Source organism: Scyliorhinus torazame, chromosome 12 (genome assembly GCF_047496885.1).
Source record: "Scyliorhinus torazame isolate Kashiwa2021f chromosome 12, sScyTor2.1, whole genome shotgun sequence".
Classification (NCBI taxonomy): domain Eukaryota; kingdom Metazoa; phylum Chordata; class Chondrichthyes; order Carcharhiniformes; family Scyliorhinidae; genus Scyliorhinus; species Scyliorhinus torazame.
In genome coordinates this window covers 34,275,667-34,289,325 of record NC_092718.1, presented here as the reverse complement: position 1 = coordinate 34,289,325, position 13,659 = coordinate 34,275,667, and the positions used below count along the sequence as shown (strand labels likewise).

The following is a 13,659-nucleotide window of genomic DNA, read 5'->3' as shown; positions in this document are numbered from 1 at the left end:
GGGCTGGCACTACCGAGCCTAAGTGAGTATTATTGGGCCGCTAATATTTCAATGGTGAGTAAGTGGATGGGAGAGGAGGAGGGAGCGGCGTGGAAGAGATTAGAGAGGACGTCCTGTAGGGGGACTAGCCTACAGGCTATGGTGACAGCCCCATTGCCGTTCTCACCGAGGAACTACACCACAAGCCCGGTGGTGGTGGCTACACTGAAGATTTGGGGACAGTGGAGACGGCATAGGGGAAAGACTGGAGCCTTGGGGGGGTCCCCGATAAGAAACAACCATAGGTTTGCCCCGGGGGGAATGGATGGGGGATATGGAATGTGGCAAAGAGCAGGAATAACGCAACTGAAAGATCTTTTTGTGGATGGGAAGTTCGCGGGTCTGGGAGCGCTGACCGAGAAATATGGGTTGCCCCAAGGGAATGCATTCAGGTATATGCAACTGAGGGCTTTTGCGAGGCAACAGGTGAGGGAATTCCCGCAGCTCCCGACACAAGAGGTTCAGGACAGAGTGATCTCAAAGACATGGGTGGGGGATGGTAAGGTGTCAGATATATATAGGGAAATGAGGGACGAAGGGGAGACTATGGTAGATGAACTAAAAGGGAAATGGGAAGAAGAGCTGGGGGAGGAGATCGAGGAGGGGCTATGGGCAGATGCCCTAAGCAGGGTAAACTCGTCGTCCTCGTGTGCCAGGCTAAGCCTGATTCAGTTTAAGGTATTACACAGGGCACATATGACTGGAGCACGGCTCAGTAAATTTTTTGGGGTGGAGGATAGGTGTGCGAGGTGCTCGAGAAGCCCAGCGAATCATACCCATATGTTTTGGTCATGCCCGGCACTACAGGGGTTTTGGATGGGGGTAACAAAGGTGCTTTCAAAAGTAGTAGGAGTCCGGGTCGAACCAAGCTGGGGGTTGGCTATATTTGGGGTTGCACAAGAGCCGGGAGTGCAGGAGGCGAGAGAGGCCGATGTTTTGGCCTTTGCGTCCCTAGTAGCCCGGCGCAGGATATTGCTAATGTGGAAAGAAGCCAAGTCCCCGGGGGTGGAGACCTGGATAAATGACATGGCGGGGTTTATAAAGCTAGAGCGGATTAAGTTTGTCCTAAGGGGGTCGGCTCAAGGGTTCACCAGGCGGTGGCAACCGTTCGTCGAATACCTCGCAGAAAGATAGACGGAATGGGAAAAAGGCAGCAGCAGCAGCCCAGGATCGGGGGGGAGGGGGGGGGGGGGGGGGGGGGGGGGGGGGGGGGGGGGGGGGGGGGGGTGGGGTGAGGAACCAGAAGGACTCTCAGGGTTGTTAATATATACTGTATAGTATGTATAGGTCGTTGCTACAGATAATTATATATTGGACTGTTAAATTATATTTTTGGAGAGTGTTACTTGTGACAAGGCAGTTGCCAATTAGGGCTAGTTTTCATTTTTGTTATTTATTCATTTTTTGTTTATAAAATAGGTCATTGTTATTTGTGTTGTTATAATATTGTGTAAAGGATGCACAATGTACTGTGTTGGTTGACCAAAAATTTTCAATAAAATATTTAATAAAAAAAAAGGTTTAATATTGTATTCATAATAAAATTTTGTTTTAAAATACCAATCTTACAGGATACTGCGAGGCCTGGATAGAGTGGACGTGGAGAGGATGTTTCCATTTGTAGGAAAAACTAGAAGCCGAGAACACAATCTCAGACTAAAGGGACGATCCTTTAAAGCAGAGATGAGGAGAAATTTCTTCAGCCAGAGGGTGGTGAATCTGTGGAACTCTTTGTCGCAGAAGGCTGTGGAGGCCAAATCACTGAGTGACAGAGATAGATAGATTTTTGATCAATAAAGGGATCAGGGGTTATGGGGAGAAGACATGAGAATGAGGATAAGAAAAATATCAGCAATGATTGAATGGCGAAGCAGATTCGATGGGCCGAGTGGCCTAATTCTGCTCCTAAGTCTTATGGTCTAACTCCTATTTCTTCGGGCAATCTGGAGTGAATCATTCTTTCCGCACAGTCTTACAAATAAACTAAAATATTGGGGGTTAATCATAGAATTTACAGTGCAGAAGGAGGCCATTCGGCCCATCGAGTCTGCACCGGCTCCTGGAAAGAGCACCCATCCCCAAGGTCAACACCTCCACCCTATCCCCATAACCCAGTAACCCCACCCAACACTAAGGGCAATTTTGGACACTAAGAGCAATTTATCATGGCCAATCCACCTAACCTGCACATCCTTGGACTATGGGAGGAAACCGGAGCACCCGGAGGAAACCCACGCACACACGGGGAGGATGTGCAGACTCCGCACAGACAGTGACCCAAGCCGGAATCGAACCTGGGACCCTTGAGCTGTGAAGCAATTGTGCTATCCACAATGCTACCGTGCTGCCCTTACTGGGTTCAGCCCAGTATCCTAGCCACTGTTGGGTCTGGGCTGGGATTATAATACAAGGCACTTCACAGGATTATTGTAATGAAGTAAAATTAGGCACCAAAGCATGTAACGTGATATTGAGGCAGATGACAAAAAGCTTGGTCAAAAGAGGTAGATTTTGAGGAGTGTCCCTCAACTGTCCTCTCAAGTGAATGTAAAGTATCCTATTTCAGTATTTTGAAGAGCAACAGAGTTATCCCTAGTGTTCTGGACAATACTTTCCCCTCAGTCAACATCACAAAAGCGGATTATCAGGTCATTATCACATCAAGATTTGTTGGGGCTAGATGTGTGCAAATTGATTGCAGTGTTTCCTATAATTACAACAGACCCCAAATAATGCTTATCAATTTTGTAACGCTAGGCACCAAGCACTCGAAAACCAACACTTTTTTCCTGAATCCACACTGGACTAGTGCGCAGTCAATTCCAGCCCCACTTGACCCAGCGTCGCAACACAATTGAAATTATTTATTAATTCTTAGAAATTACCCGAAGTCTTTGATCTTTGGCTGCCCAATAACTACAGTCACCCAGTTTGTAAAGTTAAACAAAATTCATTTTTATTAATGACAATGAATATAAGTAAATGGGCAGCAAATACAACTGGTTAGCTATTTCCTAAACCACTTCTTTAACTCGCCCCACCCTCTACACACACAAGACAGACAAACACAGAGGGGAAAGAGGTGTGTAAAAAAGAATAATACGGAAAGTAAAAGTATAAAAGTCTGTTTCAGATGGACATCTTCCAGTTAGATTCCTTTTAGTCCAGGCCTCCAGTTGGTTGAGGTCTATGCTTTCAGTTTGCAATAGTTTTCACTGTAGATTCATCTGGATCTCAAGACGTCTCTGTAGATTCAGAAACAGCAGGCAGGAAACATTTTTTGGCGAGAGAGAGAAACTCACACAGCTTCTTCCCTCAGCGTCCAGGCACATTCTGGGTCCTCTGAAAATCCCCACTTGGCTGAACCCAATCACTGTCTGTCGCCGGCCAGAATATTGTCTTTGGCCAATCCATTGGCCATGAGCCAACCAATCGAACTGAATCCCTCCAATCTCTCGGGTGCCATAAAGTCTGAGTTCTACTGTTCAAAAGCTAAATCTTCATAGCACAGTGTATTATTTTCCAACTTTTGAGTTCCTCACTGCCTCTGCTCGACTTAAAAGGTATGTCCATTAAATATCCATGGATTTAAAATGATAACTACAAAGTAAAAGAAATGGGAAATAAGAGAATCAACAGGAAGGGCCCTTACATACCTCCATCCCTAAAAGAAATGAAACATCAAGGCACGGAGTTTCATTATCAGGTTTGCAAGACATAAATCACAAACATATATCCATTCATGTTTCCTCATTATATAGGTTCCCTCCCCTCCCCCTCCCAGTTCCTACACTGATAGCTAATCAACCCTTAAACCCGCAACAAAGCATCCGCTATCACATTATCCCTTCTGGAGATGTGTACAATTTTAACATTGATCTGTTGTAACAATAAACTCCAACGGAATAATCTTACATTCCGAGTTTTAAACTTTTCTATAAACGCAAGTGGATTATGGTCTGTATAAACTGAGCTTTGTTTATTGGCTTGTTGGACATGTACTTCAAAGTGCTGAAGGGCTGGTGGCAATTCTAAAGCTTCCTTTTCGATGGTGAAATACTTTCTTTAGCACGGGCTTAGTTTTTTGGAACAATATGCCACTGGCCTCTTTAATTCTGTGTTGTCTTCTTAGTAGCACTGCCCCCAGGTTGCTGGCATCTAAGGCCATTTTAAATGGTCTGGAAAAATCCGGGGTTGCCAGCACTAACATGGCCCTCACATTCTACTTGGCGTTCTGTGGACCACACCATTTTGCTTGTTTCCGCAACATATCCAATATGCACTGGGTTTCCGCCTCTAACTTAGCCAGTCTCTGTGGGTTCAGTCAAGACAGATGTTGCATTATTGGTTCGGAGTTTCCTATGGCCACATCATGATTAGTTAACGTAGTGCACCCTCATGTGTCCCTACAAATCTGCCCATATGTTTTCAGTTTGATCGTTTCACTGATCTTCTAAATAGGCAAACTCTGTCTCTAATTGTGGTAGGATGTCCACATTTGTGGGACGGCATGGTGGTGCAATGGTTAGCACTGCTGCCGCATGGCGCTGAGGACCCGGGGTCGATCCCGGCCCCGGGTCACTGTCTGTGTGGAATTTGCACATTCTCCCCGGGTCTGTGTGGGTCTCACCTCCACAACCCAAGAAGATGTGCAGGGTAGGTGAATTGGCAACACTAAACTGCCCCCTAAATCTTTAAATGCTCTTGGACGATCTGATAAGATCTTGTGAATCATTCCTGAAATGTGGACATGCTAATCCAACAATGAGGATTCATCTTGTTGTTTTGGAAGCTTCTCTTTCATCAATTTGAATGGATCCTGTAATTCATGGCCATAAACTAATTCAAATGGCTAAACCCGTTTGGAGAATTTCTGGTGGCAAATAGTAAAAAATCCAATTCTTGTCCCAATCTCTTAGATATTCATGGTTATAGGCCCGAAACATGGTTTTAAGAGTCTGATGGTATCTCTCCAAAGCATCCTGAGTTTGTGGATGATTAGGTGGTTGAATTTAATTGTTTGAAACTTAAACTACAAATATGTCCTGGAAAGTTTTGGACAAAGTTAGAACCCTGGCCAGATTGTACTTCTAAGGGTAGGTCAAAGTGTGCAAAAAACTGTCAACTTTTCCATTACTACCTTAGCTGTAATTGTACTCAAAGGTATATCTTCCGGAAAGTCATATCAATGACCGTAAGAATGTACTGATGCCCTGCCTTTGTTTTAGGCAACGGTCCTACGCAATCTACCAATACCCAAGTAATTGGTTCTTCAATTAAGATGCTGGTTTAGTCACATGCTGTGATTTACCTACTACCTGGCAGGTATGACAGGTTCTACAGAATTGCACTACATCCTTATGAAGTCCTGGCCAGCAAAAAAGCCTGTTAACTGATGCCTGAGTTTTCTGAATTCCCACATGTCGTGCCATTGATATCTCATCTGCTATCAGCAGTACTTCCCTAGAATATTTGGGTGGTTCCACTACCTGATGAACAATCATCCATTCCCCGTTCGCAGGTCTATGAGGATGTCTCCACCTCCTCATCAGAACTCCTCTTAATGTAATATCTCTCTGGAACCCCCTCAACCTCAACTCCTGTGAGAATTGACTGTTAATCTATGTATCTCTGGATCTGTTTTCTGGGCCTCAATTAATGAAGTCCTACAAAACACCTGCTCAGAATTATCCTCATTCTCAAGGATAGCTTTGGCGACTGTACCATTTGATTGTGGCATGACTTTAATCTCTGGTGGTGAACTTTGTTTTGCCATTGCCCTGGTCACCGCACACGATGGAAGAACATCTGAAAATTGTTCCTGTCTCCTTATCTTCCCTCGAACTTTCTGTAATCATGGGTGAAGCGACAACCTCCATCCCTGTCAAATCATTCCCTAAGAGGGAATGGTCTACTCCATCTACTGGTAAATTCTTAACCACTCAAACTACTGGACCTGAAAATAAATCACACTCCAATTATACTTTACACAATGGGACTGGATATAATATCCACTTATCCTGTCACTAACACCTTAGCTGTCATTGAACTCTCAGGAGGGAATCCCAAATCTCTCTCCTGTAAGAGTTTGCGTCGCACCTATGTCCCTTAAAATAGTTATGGGTTTGGCTGGGACCGACCTTCCTCTAACGCTCCGCGAGATAGTCTAGGAACGGTTGCCACCGCCTGTAGAACCCCTGCGCAGACCCTCTCAAGGCGAACTTAATCCTCTCCAACTTTATGAACCCAGCCATATCATTTATCCAGTCCTCCAGGCTGGGGGGCTTAGCCTCCTTCCACATTAGCAAGATCCTTCGCCGGGCTACTAGGGACGCAAAGGCCAGAATGCCGGCCTCTTTCGCCTCCTGCACTCCCGGTTCGTCCACTACTCCAAATATTGCTAGCCCCCAGCTTGGCTTGACCCGGATTTCACCACCTGAGATATTGCTCCCGCCACTCCTCTCCAGAATCCCTCCAGTGCCGGACATGACCAAAACATATGGACATGGTACGCCGGGCTCCCTGAGCACCTTACACATCTGTCCTCTACCCCAAAGAACCTACTCAACCTCGCCCCCGTCAAGTGCGCTCTGTGGACCACCTTAAATTGTATCAGGCTGAGCCTGGCACACGAGGAGGAGGAATTAACCCTACCTAGGGCATCAGCCCACAGACCTTCCTCGATCTCCTCCCCCAGCTCCTCCTCCCATTTACCCTTCAACTCTTCTACCAGCGCTTCCCCCTCTTCTTTCAACTCCTGGTGTATTTCCGACACTTTGCCCTCCCCGACCCATACACTCGAGATCACCCTGTCTTGAACATCTTGTGCCGGGAGCAACGGGAATTCCCTCACCTGTCGCCTCACAAAAGCCCTCACCTGCATATATCTGAAGGCATTTCTCGGGGTAACTCGAACTTCTCCTCCAGTGCCCCTAGGCTCGCAAACGTCCCGTCGATGAACAGGTCCCCCATTCTTCCAATCCCCGCCCGATGCCAGCTCTGGAACCCCCTGTCCATCTTCCCCGGGACAAACCGGTGGTTACCCCTGATCGGGGACCACACCGATGCTCCCATTGCACCCCGGTGCCGTCTCCACTGGCGCCAGATCCTTAGCGCTGCAGCCACCACCGGGCTCGTGGTATACTTTGTCGGCGAGAGCGGCAGCGGTGCCGTCACCAACGCCCCCAGGCTCGTTCCTTTACAGGACGCCATCTCCATCCTCTTCCATGCCGCCCCCTCTCCCTCCATAACCCACTTGCGGATCATCGCCACATTTGCTGCCCAGTAGTAGCTCCCCAGGTTTGGCAGCGCCAACCCTCCTCGGTCCCTACTGCATTCCAGGAACCCTCTCCTTACTCTCGGGGTCTTATTCGCCCACACAAACCCCATAATACTCCTGCCTACTCTCTTAAAAAGGCCTTAGTGATCACGATGGGAAGGCACTGAAACACAAACAGAAACCTCGGAAGGACCACCATTTTGACCGACTGCACTCTACCCGCCAGCGAGAGCGGTAACATGTCCCATCTTTTGAAATCCGCCTCCATTTGCTCCACCAACCTCGTCAGATTCAGTTTATGTAGGGTCCCCCAACTCCTGGCTATCTGGATCCCCAGATACCGAAAGCTCCCCTCCGCCCTCTTCAGCGGTAGGTCCCCGATCCCTCTTTCTTGGTCCTCCGCCTGTAATACAAAGAGCTCACTCTTCCCTACATTGAGCTTATAGCCCAAAAACGCCCCAAACTCCCTTAGAGTCTGCATGACCTCCATCATCCCCTCCATTGGATCCGCCACGTACAGCAACAGGTCATCCGCATATTGCGACACCCGATGCTCTTCTCCCCCTCGGACCATCTCCTTTCATTTATTAGACTCCCTCAATGACATGGCCAATGGTCCGATCGCCAATGCGAACAACAGGGGGGACAGGGGGCACCCCTGCCTCGTCCCTCGGTACAGTCGAAAGTACTCCGACCTCCGCCGGTTCGTCACTACATTTGCGATCGGGGCTCTGTAAAGGAGCTTAACCCAATTGATAAACCCTACCCCGAACCCAAACCTGCGCAGCACCTCCCAGAGGTACTCCCACTCTACTCGGTCAAAGGCCTTCTCCGCGTCCATAGCTGCCACTATCTCCGCCTCGCCCTCCTCCGATGGCATCATTATCACGTTTAAGAGCCGCCGCACATTGGTGCTTAGTTGCCTGCCCTTTACAAATCCCATCTGGTCCTCGTGGATTACCCCCGGGACACAGTCCTCGACCCTCGTGGCCAGCACTTCTGCCAGCAACTTTGCATCCACATTGAGGAGCGAGATCGGCCTGTACGATCCACATTGCAGTGGGTCCTTGTCCTGCTTTAGGATCAAAGAAATTGTCGCTTCCGACATTGTCAGGGGCAGGGTCCCCTCCTCTGTTGCCTCATTAAAGGTCCTCACCAGTAGCGGGGCCAACAGGTCTGCGTACTTCCTGTAGAACTCCACCGGGAATCCGTCCGGTCCCGGGGCCTTCCCCGCCTGCATGCTCCCCAAACCCAATTGGTGCCCCCAAACCAGCCACCTCTTGCTCCCCCACCCTCGGGAATCTCAGTTGATCTAGGAATCGTCTCATCCCCTCTTCCCCCGCTGGAGGCTGGGATCTGTACAGCTCTTCATAAAAGGCCTTGAATACCTTGTTTATTTTCGTCGCACTCCGAACCGTGGCTCCCCTTCCATCTTTGACTCCCCCTATTTCCCTCGCTGCCATCCTCTTACGGAGCTGGTGTGCCAGCATCCGACTAGCACTTTCCCCATACTCGTAGGTCGCCCCCTGCGCTTTCCTCCACTGTGCCCCCACCTTCCCTGTGGTCAACAGGTCAAACTCCGTCTGGAGCCGTCGTCTTTCCCCAAGTAATCTTTCCTCCGGGGCCTCTGCGTACCTCCTGTCCACTCTCAGAATCTCCACCACTAACCTCTCCCTTTCCATACCCTCTGTCTTCTCTCTATGAGCCCTAATGGAAATTAGCTCTCCCCTGATCACCGCCTTCAACGCCTCCCATTCCACCACTCGCACCTCCCCGTTGTCGTTGGCCTCCAAGTACCTTTCGATACACCCTCTCACCTTCCCACACACCACCTCTTCCGCCAGCAGTCCCACATCCAGCTGCCACAACGGGCGTTGGTCCCTCTCCTCTCCCAGCTCCAGTTCCACCCAGTGTGGGGCATGGCCGAAACGGCTATAGCCGAATACTCCGTCCCCTCCACCCTCGGGATGAACGCCCTACCCAGAACAAAGAAATCTATCCGGGAGTAGGCTTTGTGTACATGGGAGAAGAAAGAAAATACCCTGGCCTGCGTCCTTGCAAACCGCCGTGGGTCCACTCCCCCCATCTGATCCATAAACCCCCTAAGTACCTTGGCCGCCGCCGGCCTCTTTCCAGTCCTTGATTTGGAGCGGTCCAGTGCTGGATCCAACACTGTATTGAAGTCCCCTCCCATTATCAGGCCTCCTATCTCCAGGTCCGGAATGTGCCCCAACATGCGCTTCATGAATCCTGCATCATCCCAGTTCGGGGCGTATACGTTTACCAACACCACCCACGTCCCTTGCAGCCTACCGCTCACCATTACATATCGCCCTCCATTGTCCGCTACAATAGTCTTGGCCTCAAATGACACCCGCTTTCCCACCAATATTGTCACCCCTCTATTCTTCGCGTCCAGTCCCGAGTGGAATACCTGTCCTACCCATCCCTTTCTTAACCTGACCTGGTCCGCCACCTTCAGATGTGTCTCTTGGAGCATGGCCACGTCCGCCATCAGTCCCTTTAAGTGCGTGAACACTCGAGCCCTCTTCACCGGCCCATTCAGGCCCCTCACATTCCACGTTATCAGTCGAATTGGAGGGGCTCTCACCCCCCCCTCACCCCGCCGACTAGCCATCTCCTTTTCTGGGCCAGTCCCATGTTCACGCCTCCCTCACCCTCCAGTCCCCCAGAGGGGGGACCCCCATCCCAACCACCTCTTCTGTGTCCCATTCCCTTTCGGCCAGTGCAGCAGCAACCCTTCCCCCCCCTTCCCCCCTCCCCTCCCCCCCGACTAGACCCCTGTCTAGCTTTTTTGCTCCCCCCATGTCACTCCCATAAGTCAGCTGACGCCTGCTGTTGCCTAGCAGTCATAACCGTTTGGTCTGTAATACGAGTTATCACAGAAGGTAGTGAATTCTTAATTTCTTCCAAGAGAATGACTTCTCTCAGAGCCTCATAGGTCGTTTCAACTCCCAATGCGCATTTCCACCAATTAAAATGTTTCTGCTTAACCCTTTAAAATTCACCATGTCTGTCCCAGCAGTTTCCTTAAATTCTGAAACTTTTGCCTATATGCCTCGGGAACTAATTCATATGCACCCAGGATAGCCATTTTTATTTTGTCATAATTCTTAGATACCCCCTATGACAGGAAAGCCTAAACTTCCTGTGCCCACCCCGTCAATTTACTTTGCATGGGTAATGTCCACTTTTCTTTCGGCCATCATTTTTGTTGCTATTTTCACTAATGCCATAAAAAATTACTATACATCCTTTTCTTCAAATTTTGTTTAGGGCCTGTATAAACTTAAGCATATCACCACAGGGTTCCATTGTAGGGTTAAGCTCCCATTTAGCTCCTGGCAGCTCTCTTTTAATTTCCAGTGCCTTAAGCTGGAACTCTCTCTAATTCCAACTTCATTTTAATTTCCATTTGAAAAGCTCTCTTTCTTTTTGCTGCATTCCCATTCCTTTTTCCATTTTAAAAAATTCTCTCTCATGCTCGAGCTGCAACTGAATTCTCCCAGCTCAATTTCCCCACCAGAAATGCTTTTTTGCTGCTACACTACTTGGACTATTTGCTCGTGGGTTCTCCTGTGTTTCTAACAGATCCAAGCACACAACCAGTATATCATATATCTCTGCGTTCTTAGCTTAAGCTGACACCTCTATTTTTAATTCACTTCCCCATTCAATTAGCTTGTCTTTTTGAAGCCCTTGGAAATATACCAAAGACAAGGCCTCCACCTAAGGAAAAGCCTCAGCAGCTTTCAGAGCCATTCTGTTAGACTATTACAAACCTAGTGCCTCTTTAATTTATTCTGTACTCCAAACGTCGTTGTCTACCGTTCCAAAGATCCCGGACGAGGTCCCAAATTATGTTTTGACACTCTGGGCTAGTGTGCAGTCAATTCCAGTCCCACTTGACCTGGAGTCGCAACACAATTGAAATTAACTGTTAATTCTTAGTCTTTGGTCTTTGACTGCCCAATACCTACAGTCACCAGGTTTTTAAATTTAAATACAATTAATTTTTATGAATGACAATGACTATAAATAGGCAGCAAATACAACTGGTTAACTATTATCCAAGTCGTTGGGCAGCACGGTAGCACAGTGGTTATCACAGTTGCTTCACAGCTCCAGGGTCCCAGGTTCGATTCCCGGCTTGGGTCACTGTCTGTGCGGAGTCTGCACGTTCTCCCCATGTCTGCGTAGGTTTCTTCCGGTTGGTCCGGTTTCCTCCCACAGTCCAAAGATGAGCAGGTTAGGTGGATTTGCTATGTTAAAATTGCCCTTAGTGTCCAAAAAAGGCTTGTTGGGGTTACGGAGATAGGGTGGAGATTCAGAAACAGCAGGCAGGAAACATTTTTTGGAAAGAGAGAGAGCAACTCACAGCTTCTTCTCTCAGCACCCAGACTCATTCTCTCTGGGTCTTATGAAAATCCCCATCTGGCTGAACCCAATCACTGTCTGTCGCTGGGCAGAATACGGTCAATCCATTGGTCACCAACCGAATCCCTCCGATCTCTCAGGTGCCACAGAGTCTGCGTTCTTCTGTTCAAAAGTTAAATCTTCATAGCACAGTGTATTATTTTGCAACTTTTGAGTTCCGTACTCTTCTGCTCGACTTGGCCGGCACAGTAGCAGGGGTTAGCACAGTTGCTTCACAGTCCAATGGTCCCGGGTTTGATTCCCGCTTGGGTCACTGTCTGTGCTGGGTCTGCACGTTCTCCCTGTGTCTGCGTGGGTTTCCACCAAGTCCTTTGGTTTCCACCCACAAGTCCCGAAAGATGTACTGTTAGATGAATTGGACATTCTGAATTCTCCCTCTGTGTACCCAAACAGGCGCCAGAGTGTGGCGACTAGGGGATTTTCACAGTAACTTTGTTGCAGTGTTAATGTAAGCCTACTTGTGACAATAATAAAGATTATTATTATATGTTACTCCCCCTCCCCCTGAAATGGCTGATCAAGCCAACTTAGTTCAAGGGAAATTATGGACGGGCCAATAAATGCAGGTCCCAGCCGGACATGCCATGAGTAAGATAAATTATTTGGGCCATTTTGCGGAGTCACATATTGGATTCTGGGAGTTGTAGTTTCCACCCACTGAGAAATAACCAGAAGCAGGCAACGCTGAAAATACTCCACAGGATGGGTGGGGGGGGACTGTTAACGTTTCGGGGTGATGATCTTTCATCTGAACTGGAAAAAGTTTGAGAAACACAGGTTTTAATCAGTAAGGGCTTTAGGGAAAGGGGGAGGGATCGAAAGGGAAGGTCTCTGATAGGGTGGAATATGGGAGTGATTAGGACAAAAGGAGTTGGGAATGGGACAAAGAAACAGATGGATTTAGAGCTGCGAATGGTGGATTCATCGCCAAAAGTCAGAGTGACTAACTCTCGGGGTAAAAATTAAGGGATGCTGGGATCATACAAGTGCGTAAGGGTTGCTGGTGAACCTTTAAAAGGAGAAAGCGATTCTGGGAACCTCTGCAGGTCTGAAGTACAGGAAAATCAGCAACCCAGCCTGGGACACGGGACCATTGCGTCAATTATGTGGTGCTGCCATACCTGCTGAGTTTTTCCAGCATTTCCTGTTTTTATTTCAGATTTCCAGCATCCGCAGTCATTTTGCTTTGATGTTAGCGTGTGTCGGCATTCTTATACAACTGGACCCACCTTATTTCAATTAATAATAACCTTTATTAGTGTCGCAAGTAGGCTTACATTAACACTACAACGAAGTTACTGTGAAAATCCCCTAGTCGCCACGCTCCGGCGCCCGAGGGAGAATTCAGAATGTCCAATTCACCTAACAAGCACGTCTTTCGGGACTTGTGGGAGGAAGCCGGAGCACCCGGAGGAAACCCACGCAGTCACGGGGAGAACGTGCAGACTCCGCGCAGACAGTGACCCAAGCCAGAAATCGAACCCGGTTCCCTGGTGCTGTGAAACAACAGTGCTAACCACTGTGCTACCATGACACCCAATGGAGTCTCAGGCTGGCAAGGGTTTCTCTGAAGGAAATTTTGTGAACCGGGTGGGTTTTCAACGACAAGCACCAATGGTTTCATGTTCATCCCAGTTTTTATTGAATTCAAATTCCACCATCCGCCAGGGCGGGATTCGAACCCGAGTCCCCAGAGCATTGAGGCTGGGTCTCTGGATCACGACGTCATGTGACCGCCTCTTGCCTTTAATCCGAGGAAAAAATATAAACACGAACCTTTACAGATGCAGGAAAAGACACCTTACCGGGAGTTGAGCGGGGGGCCGCGGGCGGTTTAAAAAAAAAACCTGAAGTATTTTCTAGAACAGGATGACGTTATAATG

At 48.4% G+C, this 13,659-nt stretch overlaps 1 long non-coding RNA gene across 2 annotated transcripts; it reads right to left on the bottom strand.

Moving 5' to 3' along the window:
* Positions 1 to 2,969: 2,969 nt before the first annotated feature.
* On the bottom strand, positions 2,970 to 13,637 carry LOC140387495 (uncharacterized). Of its 2 annotated transcripts, XR_011933884.1 has the most exons (3): positions 13,553 to 13,637; positions 11,122 to 11,249; positions 2,970 to 3,639 (listed from the first exon to the last, which is right to left on the bottom strand). It is a non-coding gene; the product is annotated as an uncharacterized lncRNA (long non-coding RNA). The 2 variants fall into 2 exon arrangements; XR_011933883.1 differs by lacking the exon at positions 13,553 to 13,637 and having other exon boundaries at positions 11,122 to 12,051.
* Positions 13,638 to 13,659: the final 22 nt, after the last annotated feature.